The sequence below is a fragment of the Manis pentadactyla genome, chromosome 14, assembly GCF_030020395.1.
Source record: "Manis pentadactyla isolate mManPen7 chromosome 14, mManPen7.hap1, whole genome shotgun sequence".
NCBI lineage: Eukaryota > Metazoa > Chordata > Mammalia > Pholidota > Manidae > Manis > Manis pentadactyla.
The window spans coordinates 8,839,227-8,856,870 of NC_080032.1; the positions used below are offsets into that span (position 1 = coordinate 8,839,227).

General features: G+C 37.5%; 1 protein-coding gene, 2 long non-coding RNA genes and 1 other non-coding gene across 5 annotated transcripts in view; 2 read left to right on the forward strand and 2 right to left on the reverse strand.

The window, feature by feature from the left end:
- The window catches only part of LOC130680809 (uncharacterized), a 126,985-nt gene that overhangs the window by 25,855 nt on the left and 83,486 nt on the right, over positions 1-17,644 (reverse strand). The window lies entirely within an intron of this gene.
- TTC28 (tetratricopeptide repeat domain 28) overlaps positions 1-17,644 on the forward strand; it is a 625,746-nt gene that overhangs the window by 235 nt on the left and 607,867 nt on the right. The window lies entirely within an intron of this gene.
- On the forward strand, positions 4-13,335 carry LOC118924281 (uncharacterized). Its single transcript, XR_005029538.2, has 2 exons — positions 4-439; positions 12,964-13,335. It is a non-coding gene; the product is annotated as an uncharacterized LOC118924281 (long non-coding RNA).
- Positions 5,626-5,749, reverse strand: LOC118924306 (small nucleolar RNA SNORA25). Its single transcript, XR_005029553.1, has one exon. It is a non-coding gene; the product is annotated as a small nucleolar RNA SNORA25 (small nucleolar RNA).

Genomic DNA, 17,644 nt, shown 5'->3' on the forward strand with positions numbered 1-17,644 from the left:
TGCGTCAGGGGCGCGGGCCGGGAGACTTTCTTTGTGAAACTCCGTCGGTGCTAGTCGGGCCGGGCCTCCGCCGCGGACGAGCGCCCGCGAGGCGGGACCCTCCCCTTCGTCCGGGTTCCAGCCCCGCCTCGCGCTACTCGGCTGCTGGACCTGGTCTGCCGCCTGCCTGCCCCAGGTTCCGCGGGAGTTGTGTGTGCGCGCGCGCGCGGGGTGTGTTTGTTGGGGGGGTCGGGGGAGGTGTACAGTCGGCGCCCGGCGCCTCTCCTTTGCTTCTGTCCCCGCGGGGTGGCGGCTGCCCCCCATCAGTGGCCCTCGTCCAGGTAGACGGCAGCCACTGGGAGACAGGTGTCGGTGCAACCCGAGGTGGCTCAGGTGCAGACAGCCTCAGGTGGAATCTCGGGGAGTAAGCTGCCCGTCTCAGAAGGAAGCAAGTCTGTTGGTGGGTGAGCACAGAGTGATTTTGAAATGCTTTACATTCACTCCAGCTTCGTGGTGTGTTTGGGGTATTGGTCAGGCTGAAGGATAATGAGCAAAATGGACTTTGGAGGTGTGGCTCCCACAGGATGGGAATGGAATGGCCCAGAGCTTTGGGCTCCCCAAACAGCAAGGGCATAGGAATATCTGGAGCGCTTGATAACTAACTATACAAGCGTCACAACTTGCCCCAGGCCCAAGGATTCAGACTCTGCAAAGTAGAGCAGCAGATTTTGAATTTTTAACAAGCCTTCAAGTTGCTCTGATCTGACAAACTTGACAAGCACTGCTTTAGAGTAAGCTTCCTGTAAGCAGGGACCTGGTCTGTTTATAGCGCAACGTGGCATCCTCGTACCAGATGCCGCGCTCAGCACAGGGTAAATGGTCCCTAAGTATTTGTAGGAAGACTGAATGACTTAGGGAGTTTCCAGAAGAGTAGTTCTTGAGACATTTTCAGGAGCTTTTTGAGATGAACTCGGTCAGATTTATTGTCTAAGGTGATTTTTCTGAGGTCCTAATAACTTCAGTGGCTGTTCATAATGTGTCCAGTATGTTCTAGAAAAAAGTAGGGTATGCATTACTTAGTATAAACCATCAGCTATGTATACCCTAGCTAGGCTAAAATTACTTATGAGACAAAATTCTGAATTAAAGATAAATGTTCTTTCTTTTCATCATTTTGGGAACACTAGCCTTACAAGATTTTGTTCCTTTGAGTCAGGTAAATATTTACATTGTCATCAAAGGAAATCAGAATTACTGTTTATTCAGAAAAGTTCGCAATTTGCTTAAACCTTGTAGTCTTTCTGTGAGATTTTGAAATTGAGATTTATGTTTAGTTCAGAGTCAAAGCTAAAACAGAACTGTTTGAAGGTTATTGGATATTTCAGAGGCTGTTTTCATGTTTTTGAATCTCAGTAGTTGATTTGATTTCAATTGTTTGTTGTTCACTGGACAAAACGTTATGTATATAGGAAGACAAGGCTTTAGAAGTGGAGACTGCATCTGAAGAAGAAACAGAAAAATTAGGTACTTTATTCTCTCATTTTTATAATTTATGTGGATTTCTTTTTAAAAATTATTTTATTGAGCTATATTGACATAAGTTTCAGGTACACAACAATGATTTGATATTTGTATATATTGCAAAATTATCACAACATCCATCACCATACATAGTTATAAATTTTTTTTCTTGTGAGAATTTTTAAGATGATCTTAAGAACTCTCAAATATACAATACAGTATTATTAACTATCATCAACATGTACTACATCCCCATGACTGTTTTTTGTTTTTAAGAGTCTTTAAAAAACCCCACAAAACTTTGTGAGATATATATTCACCTACCATAAAATTAACATCTGTAGTGTACAATTTTATGGTTTATAGTATATTCAGTATATGCCCAACTTCATTATTATCTACTTTAGAGCATTTCATCACGCCGCAAAGAAATTCCAACCCATTAACATTCCTTATTCACCTTAATCCAGTCCCTGGCAATAACTAACCTATTTTCTGTCTCTATGAATTTAGCTATTCTGGATATTTCACATAATGTAGTCTCACAATATGTAGTCTGGCTTCTTTCACTTAGCACAGTGCTTTTGGAGTTCATCCCTGTTTTGTAGCATGTATCAGTATTTCATTATTTTTATTACTGAATAATATTCCATTGAATGGATGTACCACAATTTGTTTACCCATTTATCCATTGATAGGTGTGGATTTTTTCTACTTTTTGGTTATTATAAACAATGCTGCTATGAACATTTATGTCTAAATTTTATGGAAATTCATGTTTTAATTTCTCTTTGGTATATCCTAATTGCTGTATGGTAACTATTTTAACCTTTTGAGGAGCTGACGTTCTTAAAGCACTGCATCATTTTGCATTCCCACCAGCAGTGTATGAGGGTTCCAGTTTCTCTACATCCTCATGAATACTTATTATTGTCTGTCTTTTAACTTGAGCCATCCTACATCCTAGGTGGTGTAAAAAGGTATCTTGGTGCAATTTTTATTTGCATTTCCCAAGGACTATGATGTTGGGCCTATTTTTTTGTGCTTATTGGCCATTTTTTATCTTTGGAGAAATGTGTCTTCAAATCATTTGTCCATTTTTTGGGTCCATTTTTAAGTTGGGTTGTCTTTTTATTATTGAGTTGTAGCGGTTCTTGAAATATTCTGGATACTAAGGGTAAAAATCAGATAAATGATCTGCAGATATTTTCTCCCATTTCATAGTTTGTCTTTACACTTTCTTGGCAACTTCCTTTGTTGCAAAAAAAGTTTGAGTTATGATGAAGTCTGATTATTTTCTTCTTTTACTGCTTATGCTTTTGGTGACATATCTAAGAATACAGTGCGAAATCTGAGGTAACGAAGATATACTACAACACTTTCTTCTAAGAGTTTTATGTTTTTAACCCTTATATTTAGGTTGTTGCTAACATTTTGAGCCAATTTTTGCATATGATATCCAAATTCATTCTTTTGCTTATGCTGATCCAGTTGTCTGAGCAATATGTATTGAAAAGACTGTTTTTATCCCATTGAATGTTCTTTGCACCCTTACTGAAAATCAATTCACTTTATGTTAGATTTTATTTCTGGACTCTCAGTTCCATTCTATTGTCTTTTCTTAACCCAGTACTACATTATTTGACTACAGTAGTTTTGTAATAGGTCTTGAAATAAGTGTAAGTCCTGTGACTTTGTACTGCTTTTCAAAGATGCTCTGGCTTCTCTGGGTCCCTGATACATGGATTTTAGCTTCAGCTTATCAATTTCTGCCCAAAAGTAATTAGACTTTTTATAAGTATTCTGTTTAATCTGTCCTTTCAATGATGTTTTACGGTTTCCAGGTCCTAGCCTTATGCTTCTTTCAAAAATTTACTCCCAAGTATTTTGTTCTATTTGATGCTGATGCATATGGAACTGTTTTAAAATTTCATTTAATATAGTAATTGTTCATCAGTTGATGGCTAGTGTTTAGAAGAAGCTCAGATAAGTTTTGATGTATCTTTTAATTTCATCATTTAGTGGTAATCTGTTCTATTTTTCCATTTCGAATCTTCCCCCCAAAGTAGTGAGGAAGGATGGTCTTTGAAATCTAATGTATGAATGCAGATTTAAGTTCTTATATCTGAGTTTTAGTTCTGCTAGTTGTATGAGTTTTAACAAATCTTAACTGTTATACATCTCAGTGTTCTATTCATATGTATAATGGGATGGGGGATATTCAAAGGATTGTTAAGTAAAGAGAATGTAGGTAGATATTTAGAAAAATGCCTTGCCTGTGATAGCAATTTGATATATTTGTTGTATATCTTCTGTTCATGAACTCCATTTAAAAACAAGCCAGAAAACAAAAAGCAAAAGAAAACAGTAAACTAATACAAAAATGACAAAAAACACAAGCAAACCCAAACCACAGACCGTAAAAAAAAAAACCCACAAAGGAAAAACCACAAACAAAAACCTCAAACCTCTTCCTGTCCCTATCACTTTTCTGTGACCCAAGACATTTGTAAGTACTTGAGGAACAGTGAAAGACACCCCACACAGTTGTAAAGACCTGCTATATTATTTAGGCTGTTGTGTAGGATATTTGACAATGTATCTGTAAGTATTATTAAAATAATAAAAGTGTAACTCCAGGCTGTTTTTACCCCATAGTTCTTATTTTTTAAAATATTTTTTGATGTATAGTTGACATTATAATAGTTTCAGGTGTACAACATAGTGATCCCACATATATTTTATTTTATTATTTTTTAAATTTTTTATTAAGGTATTATTGATATACACCCTTATGAAGGTTTCACATGAAAAAACAATGTGGTTACTACATTTACCCATATTATCAAGACCCCACCTATATCCCAATGCAGTCACTGTCCATCAGTGTAGTAAAATGCCACAGATTCTCTATTTGCCTTCTCTGTGCTACACTGTTTTCTCCATGTGATCCCACATTTATATACATTACAAAATGCTCATCATGATAAGTGTAGTTACCCTCTTTCACCATACCAAACGATTATATTATTGACTATATTTCTCATGCTGTATCTTTGTCCCTGTGATTTATTTATTTTATAACTGGAAGTTTGTACATCTTGATCCCCTTCAGCTATTAGGTCTATCCTCATACTACTACTCTCCTCTGGCAGCCACCAGTTCTCTGTCTTTTTGAATCTGTTCTGGCCTTTGTTTGTTCATTTGCTTTGCTTTTGATAGAAGTGAAATCAAAGGGTATTTGTCTTTTTCTTTCTGACTTATTTCACTAAGAATAACGCCCTTTAGGTCCATCCATGTCATAGATGGCAAGATTTCATTCTTTCTATGGCCGGGTAATATTCCATTGTGTATATATACCATATCTTCTTTATCCATTCATCTGTTGATGGACAGTTAGGTTGCTTGGCTATTGTAAATAATGCTACAGTGAACATAGGGGTGCATATATAATTTTGAATTAGTGTTTTTGTTTTTTTGGGTAAATACCCACAAGTGGAATTACTAGATCATCATTTTGTTTTTATTTTTTCATATCCAATAAGACATTGATTCTCATAGTTCTTATTAATGTGTTCTTTCACTACTTATTTCTCCTAAAAGCACCCCAGTTAAAAATGAACAAAGTATTTGAATAGACATTTTTCAAAGTATGTATATATAATATATACATATATATATGTATATATATATATATATAAATGGCCAATAAGCACATGAAAAGGTATGCAATATCATTAGATTCAGGGAAATGCAAATCAAAACCACAATGAGATACCACTTCACAGCTACTAAGATGGCTGGAGTAAAAAAACACAGATGATAACAAGTGTTGGTGAAGATGTGGAGGGATTGAAGCCCTCGTACACACCCAGTAGGAATATAAAGTGGTGCAGCTGTTTTGGAAAACAGTTTGATATTTCTTCAGAATGCCAAACATAGAGCTGCCATATGGCCCAGTAATTTCACAATTAGGTTTATACCCAAGAGAACTAGAAACATTTGTACACACTAAAACTTTATATGTGAATGTTCACAATATTATTATTATTATTATTTTTGGTTAAACTTGGGAGACATTTATTTACTTTCCCAAATCACCAGTCATGGATGTGAGTGGCTAAATCTTAAATCTCAGGGAAGCATAGCACTATCGAGTGACTATTAACATCTATGGAGAACTTCAGTATTTGGTCACAGTGTGAAGAGCTCCTGGTGTTGGTCCCACAAGCCCTCTTTGAATTGACCTATAGCAGCATTATTTTTGATAACCCCAAAGTGGATACAAATGTTAAGTGTAGCAAGTAACTGTTGAGTGGATAAAAAAATGTAATGTAGTCATACAGTGGAATATTATTTAGTCATGAAAAGGAAGAAGTACTAATATATGATACAATATAGATGAACCTTGAAAACATTATTCTGAGTGAAAGAAGCTATTCACAAAAGATCACATATTATATGATTTATATGAAATATATTTATGTGAAATATTCAGGACAAACAAATCCACAGAGACAGAAAATGGTTTAATGTTTGCCAGGGATATGGGGAGGAACAGTGGCGAGTGACTGCTAATGGGTATATGACTTTTTTGGGGGGTGATAGAAATTGTAAATTAAATTATGATAATGGTCACAAAACTGTGAATAAATAAAAACCCACTGAACTGTGTGCTTTAAATGCATGAATTTTATGGTATGTGAAATATAACTCATTAGAGGTATAGAAAACACAACTAGAAATTAATAATGTCTTATCTGTTAAAATGCCATTAAAGATACTCTTCTAAAGTGTTCTTTCCCCCCACCATTTTGTTTTCATTAACATATGGTAAAATGAACAGGGTTATACCTGTCATCTAAGGCTAATTTAAGGAGTGACTAACTAAACCCAAAAGTAATTAATTAAGTACATATATGTGTAATTACAAACATATGGAAAAGTAAATTGAATCCAGTAATAAACTTTTATATTTTCTTATTACTTTGATTTAATAATTATTAACAGTTTGCCAATAATTGAGTATATTTTGAGAAATAATTCAGGTTGTAGAATCTGTCATTACATTTTCTAAAATAAAATAATGTCACTAAGCATTTACGTAGAGATTACCTGAAATTAAGATGGATGAGAAAGTTTCTGTGAATTAAAAAATGGTATGTGAACATGTTAAGTTGTCTGAACTTTCCTTGAAATAGTCAGATTTGAAAGTGACAACATTTTTAATGCAACCATGAGAACCTTCATATGCTTTTGAGTTTACTGGGCCAACTTGTAGAACAGAGGAAACTTCAGCTCCATAAGACTTTCCCTGTGACCTTCCTCTACTAGACGCTTAGTTTCCTGATATTTTTTTAGTGCAATTTGATATTGAGGAATGTAATGTATATTTAATAAGGCCAAGCACTGGGGTTAGTACAGTACCTTTTGTTTGGGGTTAACTGTCACACATCTGGGTCTTTTCTTTTTATCCTCTCAGGAATTTGCATGTTACCAATATGATTTTGGAATTTAGACACCTTTATTGGACATTTGGCCCTGTGTGTAGTTTCTTATCACTAGGAAAAGTATATTAACGGTGGATTGCACAATTTCCTGAAATGGTTCTAAAAACACTGCTACAGTTGTTTTGTTCTGTATGTGATGTTTTTGTATTGAGTATTATCTTGGATCCTTACGATTTTAGGTTATGTGGAAATCGGATTGTTGAAAGTTGCTCCACTGTCAAATAATACTCTTGTTAAATTCATTGCTCTCATCTCCACAAAGATTTATGAAAACCATTTATAAAAATTGTTCAGGAAATTGACCGTAAATTCCAGTATATTTTATAAAAAATAAAATTTTCATTAGGCATATTTGGAGGAGCCATGTAAATTATAGAGTATGTGTGTGGAAACAATGTTCCTTCCATCAGATCATTATAGCTAACATACCATGCTTACTGTATGTCAGGCTCTCTTCTAAGTGCTTTGTGTCTATTAACTTCTTTTATCCTTACACCTACCTTATGAGGTAGGCACTGTTGTTATCTCCATTTTACACATGGAGAAACTGAGGCACCCCGAAATTACTAATTAACTTGCTTAAAATCACATAGTTAGGAACCTGAGTTGCCCTGGATTTTAATTTCTCAGTCTTGCTCTGGAGTCTACATTCTTAACCATTGCACTTTGCTGTCTTTTTTTCTCCCCAACATTGTTGTTTATTTGAAAATTAATATGACTTTTGATTTTTCAAAGTCCTATTCTTAGATTTTTTAAAATTTTAAACCAGGGGAAACTAGCAACGACAGTCCATTGTTGATACAAATAAATAGAATTGTTCCAGTACACATGTGGTACACTTAGATTTTTACTTTTCCATGTATAAAATCAATAAAAATTTCAGATGGAACTCAACTTCATATGATCTAATTTAGCCTCAGAGTCGTCCCTCACAGTGAAGATATTTTGTTTCCACAGATTCAAACACAGAATACCTGGGCTGCCATTACAGCATTGTCATTCATGTGGGGTTGCAAACTCCACAGGTCTTCCTTTCTCTTCCATGACACCAAAGTATAATAAAAATACTCCTACTGCTACTACTAATAGTCAATACAGTGTAATACCTACTGTGTGCCAGACACTGTTCTAAGTGTTTCAAATGTGTTAACTTATTTGATTTTCACAGCAACTCTGTGACTATCCTCATTTTACTGATAAGAAAACTTAAGTACAGGCTAGTTAAATACTTTGTCTAAATAGTAAGTAGAGGAGATGAGATTCAGACGCAGACATAGCTCCAAAATCAGTATCCAGAACCAATGAACTGAATCAGAATGGAAACTGAGGGGGGCAGGCATCACTATTATTTAAAAGCACCCCAAATTATTTCAGTATGCAGTCAAGCTTGAGAATCAGTACAGCTGCCTATACTATACCCGAGTGGCTCGGTATACAAGGCCACTATTGTTCAGAGTGTTGTGGTATTCTGTGACAGTGTATGTCTAGAGGCTTCTGTCAAGAACTGAAGTGACAGTAAAGCAGTAGACGCAAAAGTGACAAATAAAGGGTTGTATAAATGTTGACCACTCTAGGTATTTCAACACAGAAAGAAGAGACCACGCAATCTGCAGTTTTCTATTTCTCTGCTCTATTTCTTGATATCCATTTATTATCTATTAGATAAAAATCCATGATGGTGTAATTCCCTCTTGTAGTGGACTAGAGGATGGTCAAATTTTTCTTCCAATCTTCAATTTCCTTGGTAATGTGAACTGCTCATTTTTTTTTTCAATAGTAAGCCTGGATTTATTGAGTAATTTAAAAAGAAAAACTGAGAGTCTGCTGATGCCTAGCACATTGTAGGCAACCAAGGAATGTTTATTACATAGTTGGATAAAAACAAAGGTTTGATAAAGATATTAAGAAGTCAAAGTGCATCTGTTGCACACTCGTGCTTACCATTCTGGACGACTCATGTCCCTCCTGTACTCCACCACAAGGGATTACTCTGCCAAGGGTTTCCCAGTGGAAAACCTCCACCTGGCTTGTCCTCCGTAATCACGTCTAGGCATCAAATTCTCTTTCCCCACTTTTTCACCAAAAAACAAAAAGCAAGCAAAACAATGCAATACCACACATTCGTAAGGGAGAAACAAGCACAATAATGACAAAATTTCTCCCGTTCCCACTCCTGGATCCTACAGATATTGAAAGAAAGTTATTTTTATGGCCTTAAGTTAACTGTATTGTAAATTAACTTTTTCAGGACTTTCTTCTTTATTTTAGCAAACATTTTTATTATATATATGTATATATATATATATATATATGTAATTTTTGAAAAATTAAAGTGTAGTTGATAAACATATTAATTTCAAGTACACAACACAGTGGTTCACCAGTTACCCACATTATTAAATCCTCACCCCAACTAGTGCCGTTACTATCTGTCAACATAGAAAGATGTTAGAGAATCATTGGCTATGTTCTCCAGGCTGTACTACCATCCCTGTGACCAACTTACATTACGATTAAGAATTTTTGTGCCCCCTTATCCCCCTCAACCTCCCCACCCACCCATCCTAAGTCCTCCCTCATGGTACCCACCAGTTATTTCTCAGTGACTGTGAGTCTACTGCTATTTTGTTCATTTTGTTTTGTTTTGTTTTCTGCATTCCACAAGTAATTGAAATCATATGGTATTTCTCTCTACCTGGCTTATTTCACTTAGCATAATCTTTCTTTTTTATGGCTGAATAATATTCTACTGTTTATATGTAGCACATCTTTATCCATTCATCTATTGCTGGACATTTTGGTTGCCTCCAGTTCTTGGCTGTTGTAAATAATATCGTAATTAACATAGAGGTGCATGTATCTTTTTGAATTAATGTTTTCGTTTTCTTTGGGTAAATACCCCAAAGTGGAATTAGTGGGTTGTATGGTATTCCTATTTTTAGTTTTTTGAGGAATGTCTATATTGCTTTCCACAGTGGCTGCACCAATACATTCCCACCAACAGCATAGGGGGGTTCTCTTTTCTCCACATCCTTGCCAAAACCTGTGATTTCTTGTTTTTCAGATAGTGGCTGTTCTAACTGGTGTGAGGTGATATCTCATTGTGCTTTTGATTTTCATTTATCTAATGATTAGTGATGTGGAACATCTTTTTGTATGCCTGTTGGCCATCTGTATTTCGTCTTTGAAAAGTGTCTGTTCAGATTGTCCTCCTGTTTTTCATTCAGGTTGTTTTTTTTGGTGTTGGATCATTTGAGTTCTTTTTATATTTTGGATGTTAATCCCTTATTGGATAAATCATTTACAAATACATTCTCTCATACTAGGCTGCCTTTTTGTTCTGTTGATGGTGCTCTTTGCTGTACAGAACTTTTTAGTTTGATGTAGTCCCACTTGTTCATTTTTTATTTTGTTTCCCTTTCCTGGGAGATGTGTCCAGAAAAAAATTGCTCATACTTATATTCAAGAGATTTTTGCCTATGTTTTCTTCTAAGAGTTTTATGGTTTCATGTCTCAATTAAGGTCTTTAATCCATTTCGAGTTTACTTCTGTGTATGGAGTTAGACAGTAATCCAATTTCATTCTCTTTCTGTCTGGTTTTCCCAACACCAGTTATTGAAGAGGGTTTCTTTTCCCTTTTGTGTATTCATGGCTCCTTTATCATACATTAATTGACCTATATATGTGGATTTATATCTGGGCTTTCTAATTTGTTCCATTGATCTATGGATCTGATCTTGTGCCAGTACCATGCTGTTCTGATTACTGTAGCTTTGTAGTATAGCTTTAAGCCTGGGAGCATAATACCCCCAGCTTTGTTCTTCTTTTTCAGGATTGCTTTGGCTATTCAGGGTCTTTTGTGGTTCCATATGAATTTTAGGATTCTTTGCTCTAGTTCATTGAAAAAAGTTGTTGGTAGTTTTGATAAGGGATTGCATTGAATCTGTAAATTGCTTTTGGCAGGATGGCCATTTTAACAGTATTAATTCTTCCTATCCATTGGCATGAGATAGATTTCCATTTATTGGTGTCTTCTTTAATTTCTTTTATAGGTGTCATAGTTTTCAGAGTATAGGCCTTTTACCTCCTTGGTTAGGTTTATTTCTAGGTAGTTTATTATTTTTTATGCACTTGAAATGGAATTATTTTCCTGATTTCTCTTTCTGCCAGTTCATTGTTAGTATAGGGGAATGCAAGATTTCTGTGTGTGTATTTTGTATCCTGCAACTTTGCTGAGTTCAGTTATTAGTTCAAATAGTTTTTTGGTGGAGTCTTTAGGGTTTTCTGTATATAGTATCATGTCATCTGCAAATAGTGATAGTTTTACTTCTTTCTTACCTATTTGGATGCCTTTTATCACTTTATCTTGTCTGATTGCCTGAAATACACTGTCTTGATTTGAATGATCATTAAACACAGAGTGATCTGTTTTTGCTATCTTTTGGTACTGAATGTTAGAATTACTGCAGGACAGCAACATAGGCAATTCCCTTGGATATCTTCTTAAAATCTACCTTCTTTGTGAGGTTTAAGGTTGTGTTGGCTCAGTATTCTGGAATTTGAGCAAAGATATGAGTATTTGATAACCAAGTTTATTTTTGTAAATTTTATTTGTTATCTAGTAAATTTTTATCAATCAAAAGATAAAATTAACTACAATGTGGGCAGTTTAATTTGTTAGGTATTTAAAGTTACAAAACTGTCAGTTTAAAATTAATAGTTAATGTAGTACCTGACATAAATGTTTCTTGAATGAATCATGGAAATTAAACCAGATAATAAAGAAAAGTATTACATGAAATGAGGCTATCTAAGAACAACAGTTTTTAAAATAGTAAAGGAATGATTCTAATTTCATATGCATCTCAACATAAAAGGAATTATAAATTAGAGAATCACTGCTTTTATCTCCCTTGTTTATTGATAAAGGGGAATCAGTCTTTATAGTGCAAATTAAAAGCTATTAACTAAACATAAAGCATATTAATACTGGAAGTTGTTTGTTGATTCAGAATTTTAGCCTAAGGCTGAAATAAATGTATAATTATAGTTTCCTGGAAAAAGTTTTTTCTTAAAGGACTCTAGAAATTTATTCATTTGAATTTCCTGTGAAGCTAAGATGTAGGTATTTACTTAATATTAACTTTTGAGTTTATTCCTTATTCTTTAAAGAGAGTTGAATGTCTGGAGATATTTTACATTGCTGTGTTTTAAATCATGTCTATTTGTGAACTCAAAGCTATTTAGAGGAGAATTTTAAATTAAAGTTCTTTCTATCATTTGTGAAATGGGTTATAAACATGGAAGGAAATATAGAGAAATATGATTACCCTTTTGCTTTTGAGTACATATTTATTTTTACTTGAAATTGGGAGAGTTAGAATTAATTCATGTGTTTACTAGTTAAATGTTTTTCAAATGTGCTTCGTTTCCCACCATTGTCATAGTATTTTGATTGATTTTACAGAGGGAATTGTAAAAGTGAATTTGTATCCCTTTAAGAAAAATTTTGGAAAGTTTGTTTCTTCCTGTGTGGTATTTTATTACTTTTGTACATAGTGACTTTAGATGCAGCAGTATTTTAACACTGGTGTTTTGTAGTCCTGAATCTTTAATAATGATACTAAAAACATATCATTATTTTTAAGAATACTGGGAGAAAGTAAATGTTACTTTTATTAAATTTCCATTTAAAGGTTTGTATGCAGGATATGTATGTAGGACAAGTCCCTATTAAGGATTAGGGATTCTTTTTAATTTTATGTTCTCACCTCATGACATTTTTGAGCTTCAGTCTATAGAAATTATAATTTATAAAATTAATTGTATATCTCTATCATGAATAACTACTGATTTCTGAGTGGGACAGTGGTGAAGGTAGTAGTTTTATTTTGCAGTGTGGAAGATTATTTCATTGCCTAATTTTCTACCCATTTTATCCTGTATTGCTCAGGGCTCCAGAAGTGTGTTGCCAGGATGGATGTTCTCAGGAGAGAGTCTTGAAATATTCCATGTGTGGGAAAATGACTTTCCATATAGATGCAAATCCAGATATAAACTTGAAAAAGCATGTGAAGAAGTTATGTTCAACAAGTACTGCATTTCAAAGGCTGCCTTAAATTTAGAGAGAGTTGTGTATCATGTTGTAGCTTATGTAGTGGTCAAAGTCATGGGATCTACACCTTATTGTGCCACCTGTAAAGGAAGAACGCTACCATTGCCTACTTCACAGGGTTGTTGTGAGGATTAAATGAGTTAATACATATATGTTATTTAAACCAGTTCCAGGCACGTAGGAAGTGCTAAATAAATGTTTGGTGTGGTTTTTGTGTGTGTGTTTATTATTACTATAATTCTTCAGAGTAGTGGGAGATGGCTAAGTGTTACAGATTGAGGTCATTGATTTTGATCCCCTGCACAAAGTTGTAGATTTTGAAACAAATAGTTTGTATGACCTTAGAACAGAAAATATTTTGCTAATTAAGTTATCTTTTAGTGCCAACTCTATCTTTTTTATTAGGCTTTGTGATCCCGGGCCTGGGACTCTGCAAGCCACATTTCTGCACTGCCTGCTGCTCCCTGTTGGGCAGGCAGATAGGGGGTAGTAAAGGGCTGGAGGACGAGGGAGGGACTTGCTCTGTATTTGCTTTCCCTGGTCTTCCTCTTTGCCATTCCTGTGAGTACCACCCTAACAGCACTTTATCCTGTCGGTTTAAACCTTCTTGTAGCAATTGCTGGACCCGGTTTGCAGTTTCCCCACCCCTTTAGGACCAGTTTCATCACGCTTCCTTCAGAGACTACTAGCACCAGCCAGCTGGTACCCTTCATCAGAGGTCTGGGGCTAGGCCCTTGGGTCCTCTCTTTGGAAGTCAGACGTGACCACCAGCTGAGCAGTGCCTCCTCTCAGACGTCTGAGCTTAGGTTCCCTGGACCCTCTTCTAAGCTTTGGTTAGCCAAGTACTGGCTGTGATAGCTGCTTTCTGCAGTTGCTGTCTCTGATTCTTCAGAGTTCTCTTTTTGCTCCTTCAGCTAGTTACCTAGAAACTTCGTACTCAGTTAACAAATCTTATATTAAGTTCTATCTGTTCAGGTAACAGGTGTGGTTCCTGTCTGCTGACTGAATCTGGCTGATGTAGACATGATAAAGACTAGTAGCTAACATGGGTTGGCTTTAGAACTTGTCATTACTTTTTTTTTTTTTTAAGGGTAATTCTAAGATGGCATAGTGTATCTTGATTTTCTTAAATAATTTTATAAAGTATCTCATGATAATCTTTTGGACAACATGGATCTTGTAGATTTGATAATAAAGTTGTTGAATTAGATAACCATAGAGTTGAAAGAAACTTGCCGAAAGTCTATACTAAAACACAAGACTCTTTATATATATATATATATGTATCTCATCTTATTTACAAGACTTATTTCCTGGATGATGGCATGAGAGTTTAACTCTCCACTGAATAATCCTGAATATACAGAGAAATATATTTCATTAATTATGTATTTCTAGGTTCCTGCTGGATTCAGTGTTTATTTGTAGGACCCTGTAATTCCCGGGGAAAATCCCAGGGCTTTTGAAACCAAAATCAGTCAAAAGGAGAAAAGGAGAAATACAGTGAGAGAAACCCATTTATTTCTTACAAGCAGTTGTCCCACATCTCTCTTGACCTGGCTGCAGAAAAAGAGAGAGCTCCACCCAAGTCTCCGGTCCAGATAAGCCCTAGCTCGCCTAGGTAATTACCTATTGATATGGAGATGGACTACTTCTCTGCACCCCTTGGAAACACTTATTGATATGGAGATGCAGTAAAGCCAGGTGAGAGATTCTGGAAATATTGTGATTTTACCCATAGCCCACCCCTCCAGAAATCTCATCTCACAATCTACACATTCCTCATTTTCCACAGTGGCCCGTGTGTGAGAAAACTGAAGCATTGTAACCAGACTAATAACATAAAATCATGACAATCCTCAAGCCAGAGGATTTACTAGGTTCAAAGTCCTATGCAGATAAAGTCCATAGCTTGCCTATTCCACAGGTAGGCAGTAGCTGAACAGGTAGGGAGTTCAGAGCAATCATCACATGGCAGCTGCAGCCAGGGGGCGCATTCAGGCCACAAGTACCATAGAAGAGAATAACCTTAACGGCAATAAGATACATATTTTAATGACACCAGCAAAGGCAAATCTTGTCTGTCAGGTAGGATACATGCAAGAGAGTGGTTCTATGACAGGACAGTGGCAGGAATGGGATCTCCTCCCGGTCTAGTATACCAGACTTTTCCTCCCCTCCCTGTGGGAGTTACAGATGGGTCAGTATATAGGGCTACGGGAGGTACATGCACTGGCCATAAAGATAAAACAAAACTTCCCCATAAGATGCTGTTACCTCCTGATGTTTTGGGTACACTCCTGTGATCTTTGGGAGCCACTATGCTGTACTCCAGGAACACATAGGAGGCCAGCTTCCAGGCCTTTTCCCCAAGGTGTCAGGAGGGCCATCCATTGCTGGTCCATGTATCAAAATGTCCAGGGCCAGGTCCACTCAACAGTGTCTCCAGGGTTTAATGTGGTAGGGGCTGGCAGCAGGATGTGGCTCTGCTGGCCGTATCCTGGCTTCAATAACAACTCTTTGGTTTGCACGTACAGTTGTACAGGAGAGGCAGCAAGGTGTGTGAGCATATCCACAGGGCTCAGGGCTCCTTTTCAGGGCTTCTCATTCAAACACTGTAGCACTGTCCATAAGCGAACTGACCAGCCCCATAGACTACTGGTGTCCGACTTCAGGCCAGATTTCAACAAACCGTTGTACCTCTCTATAATGCCTGCCCCGGTAGGGTTCTATGGTACATGAAACCTCCACTTTATTCCTGATTGCTTTACCCATTCTGCAACACATGTCCAATAAAATGGGTGCCTTGACTGCTATCAATCACCTGTGTGTGGCTGGCCATAGGCTGCAAAGAAACTCTCTAGGCCCTTCTTGGTGGTTTGCTGTTCTGCATTACGTGCAGGAAAAGCAACCAAAGGCCAGTAACAGTGTCCACGTAAGTTATGGCATGCTGGTATCCTGATATGGACAGAGGCCCAATATAGTCTATCTGCCAGCTGACAAGGGGTATTAGCCCCTTTACTATTGTCCCATGTTGCTGCCTGACTCGGTGTAACTCCCTCTTAGAACACACAAGGCACTCCTTCTGGGCTCGGCCGACTTCTTCAAAGGTCAACGGCAAGCCCTACGGACAGGCTACAGCCCACATTATCTTTTGCCCCGCATGCAACAAACGCTGATGTAACCATTGGGCCACATCAGAGGCAGGCTTTCCTTCTAGCCAGCGCACCTGGGCCAGTGTGTCTGCTTCATCATTCTCTGGGGATGCCAAAGGCAAATGGCCAGTCACATGATATACAGTAACAGTCTTAGTCTGACCAGAGGGCCACAGGTCTTGCCACAACTCTTGCCCCCAAAGGGGCCAGTTACCAACCATCCAGTTGGCATGGTACTGTGTCAGTAGCCACAGGGTCAAACCCCGATAGACCAGCTGTCAGTGCAGACAACTATAGGGGAGGGCTCCTGGGTGATCACGAGCCATGCCTCTGACAGCTCAGCCCATTGGCTGCTCTTCCCCTCTCCATCCTCCATCCATATTGTCTCAGTCTTAGGATGGAAAGCCACAGCCCTCCACATCAGTGGCTGCCCACAACTGGAGCCATCTGTGTACCAAGCATCTTCAGGTATAGGGGCTTTTCCCTCCCGATAAGACTCTTGGCTACCAATGGCTCAAAAAGCAAGTTCTTTCTGCTTTCCACTGGTAGAGGTCACTGGCCCTGTTAAGCATTGGAGTTCTCCACTTAAGGGGCTAGTAGAGAGGGCACTACACTGCTGTAAATATGTGCCCCATGTGGCCAATATAGGATCTGTGCCATGCCACTCTGTGGCCTCTGAGTCTAGTCTCACACCCATCCCTTGATGGGATAGGTGGTTATTACCCTGGTCAGAGCTGTTCCGGTGATGGCTCTGTAGCCAGCAAGGCGTGGTACACAGTAGCCAGTTGCTTCTCTATCAAGATGTACCAGACCTCTGCTCCTTTCCATAGTTGTGACCAGAATCCAGTGGGTTGGTGTGTCTGTTTGAACTGCTGCCAAAGACCCCATCCATGAACATCCTTGGGTACATGAATATCCAGCTCATAGGGCCTTGATGAGTTCATTACACTCAAGGCCTGTACAGCCTTAACTGCTTGTTTAGTAGCAGTAAAAGCAGCTGCACATGTCTCATCCCAGTCCCACCTGATGCCCTTTTGTACCAACTGGTATTAAGGCTTCAGAATTTGTACCAAGTGTGGGATAAACACTGTTCAGTAGCCCTAAAGACCCCAAAACTCTTGGGTCTACCACAGTGGTAGGGGTGGGGAAAGCCTGGACCTTGTCTATGACTGCTTCAGGAATAACTTTAGTTTTGCCTGACCAGACAACCCCCAAGAATTTTACAGACAAACCAGGTCCCTGAACCTTGGTGTTGGTCACAGCCCATCCTTTTTCCTGTAGATGTTGCAGCAGTCTAGCTTCTGCCCCTTCTAAATCTGCAAGAGAATCAGATGTGAGCATAATATCATCAGTGTGGTGATACA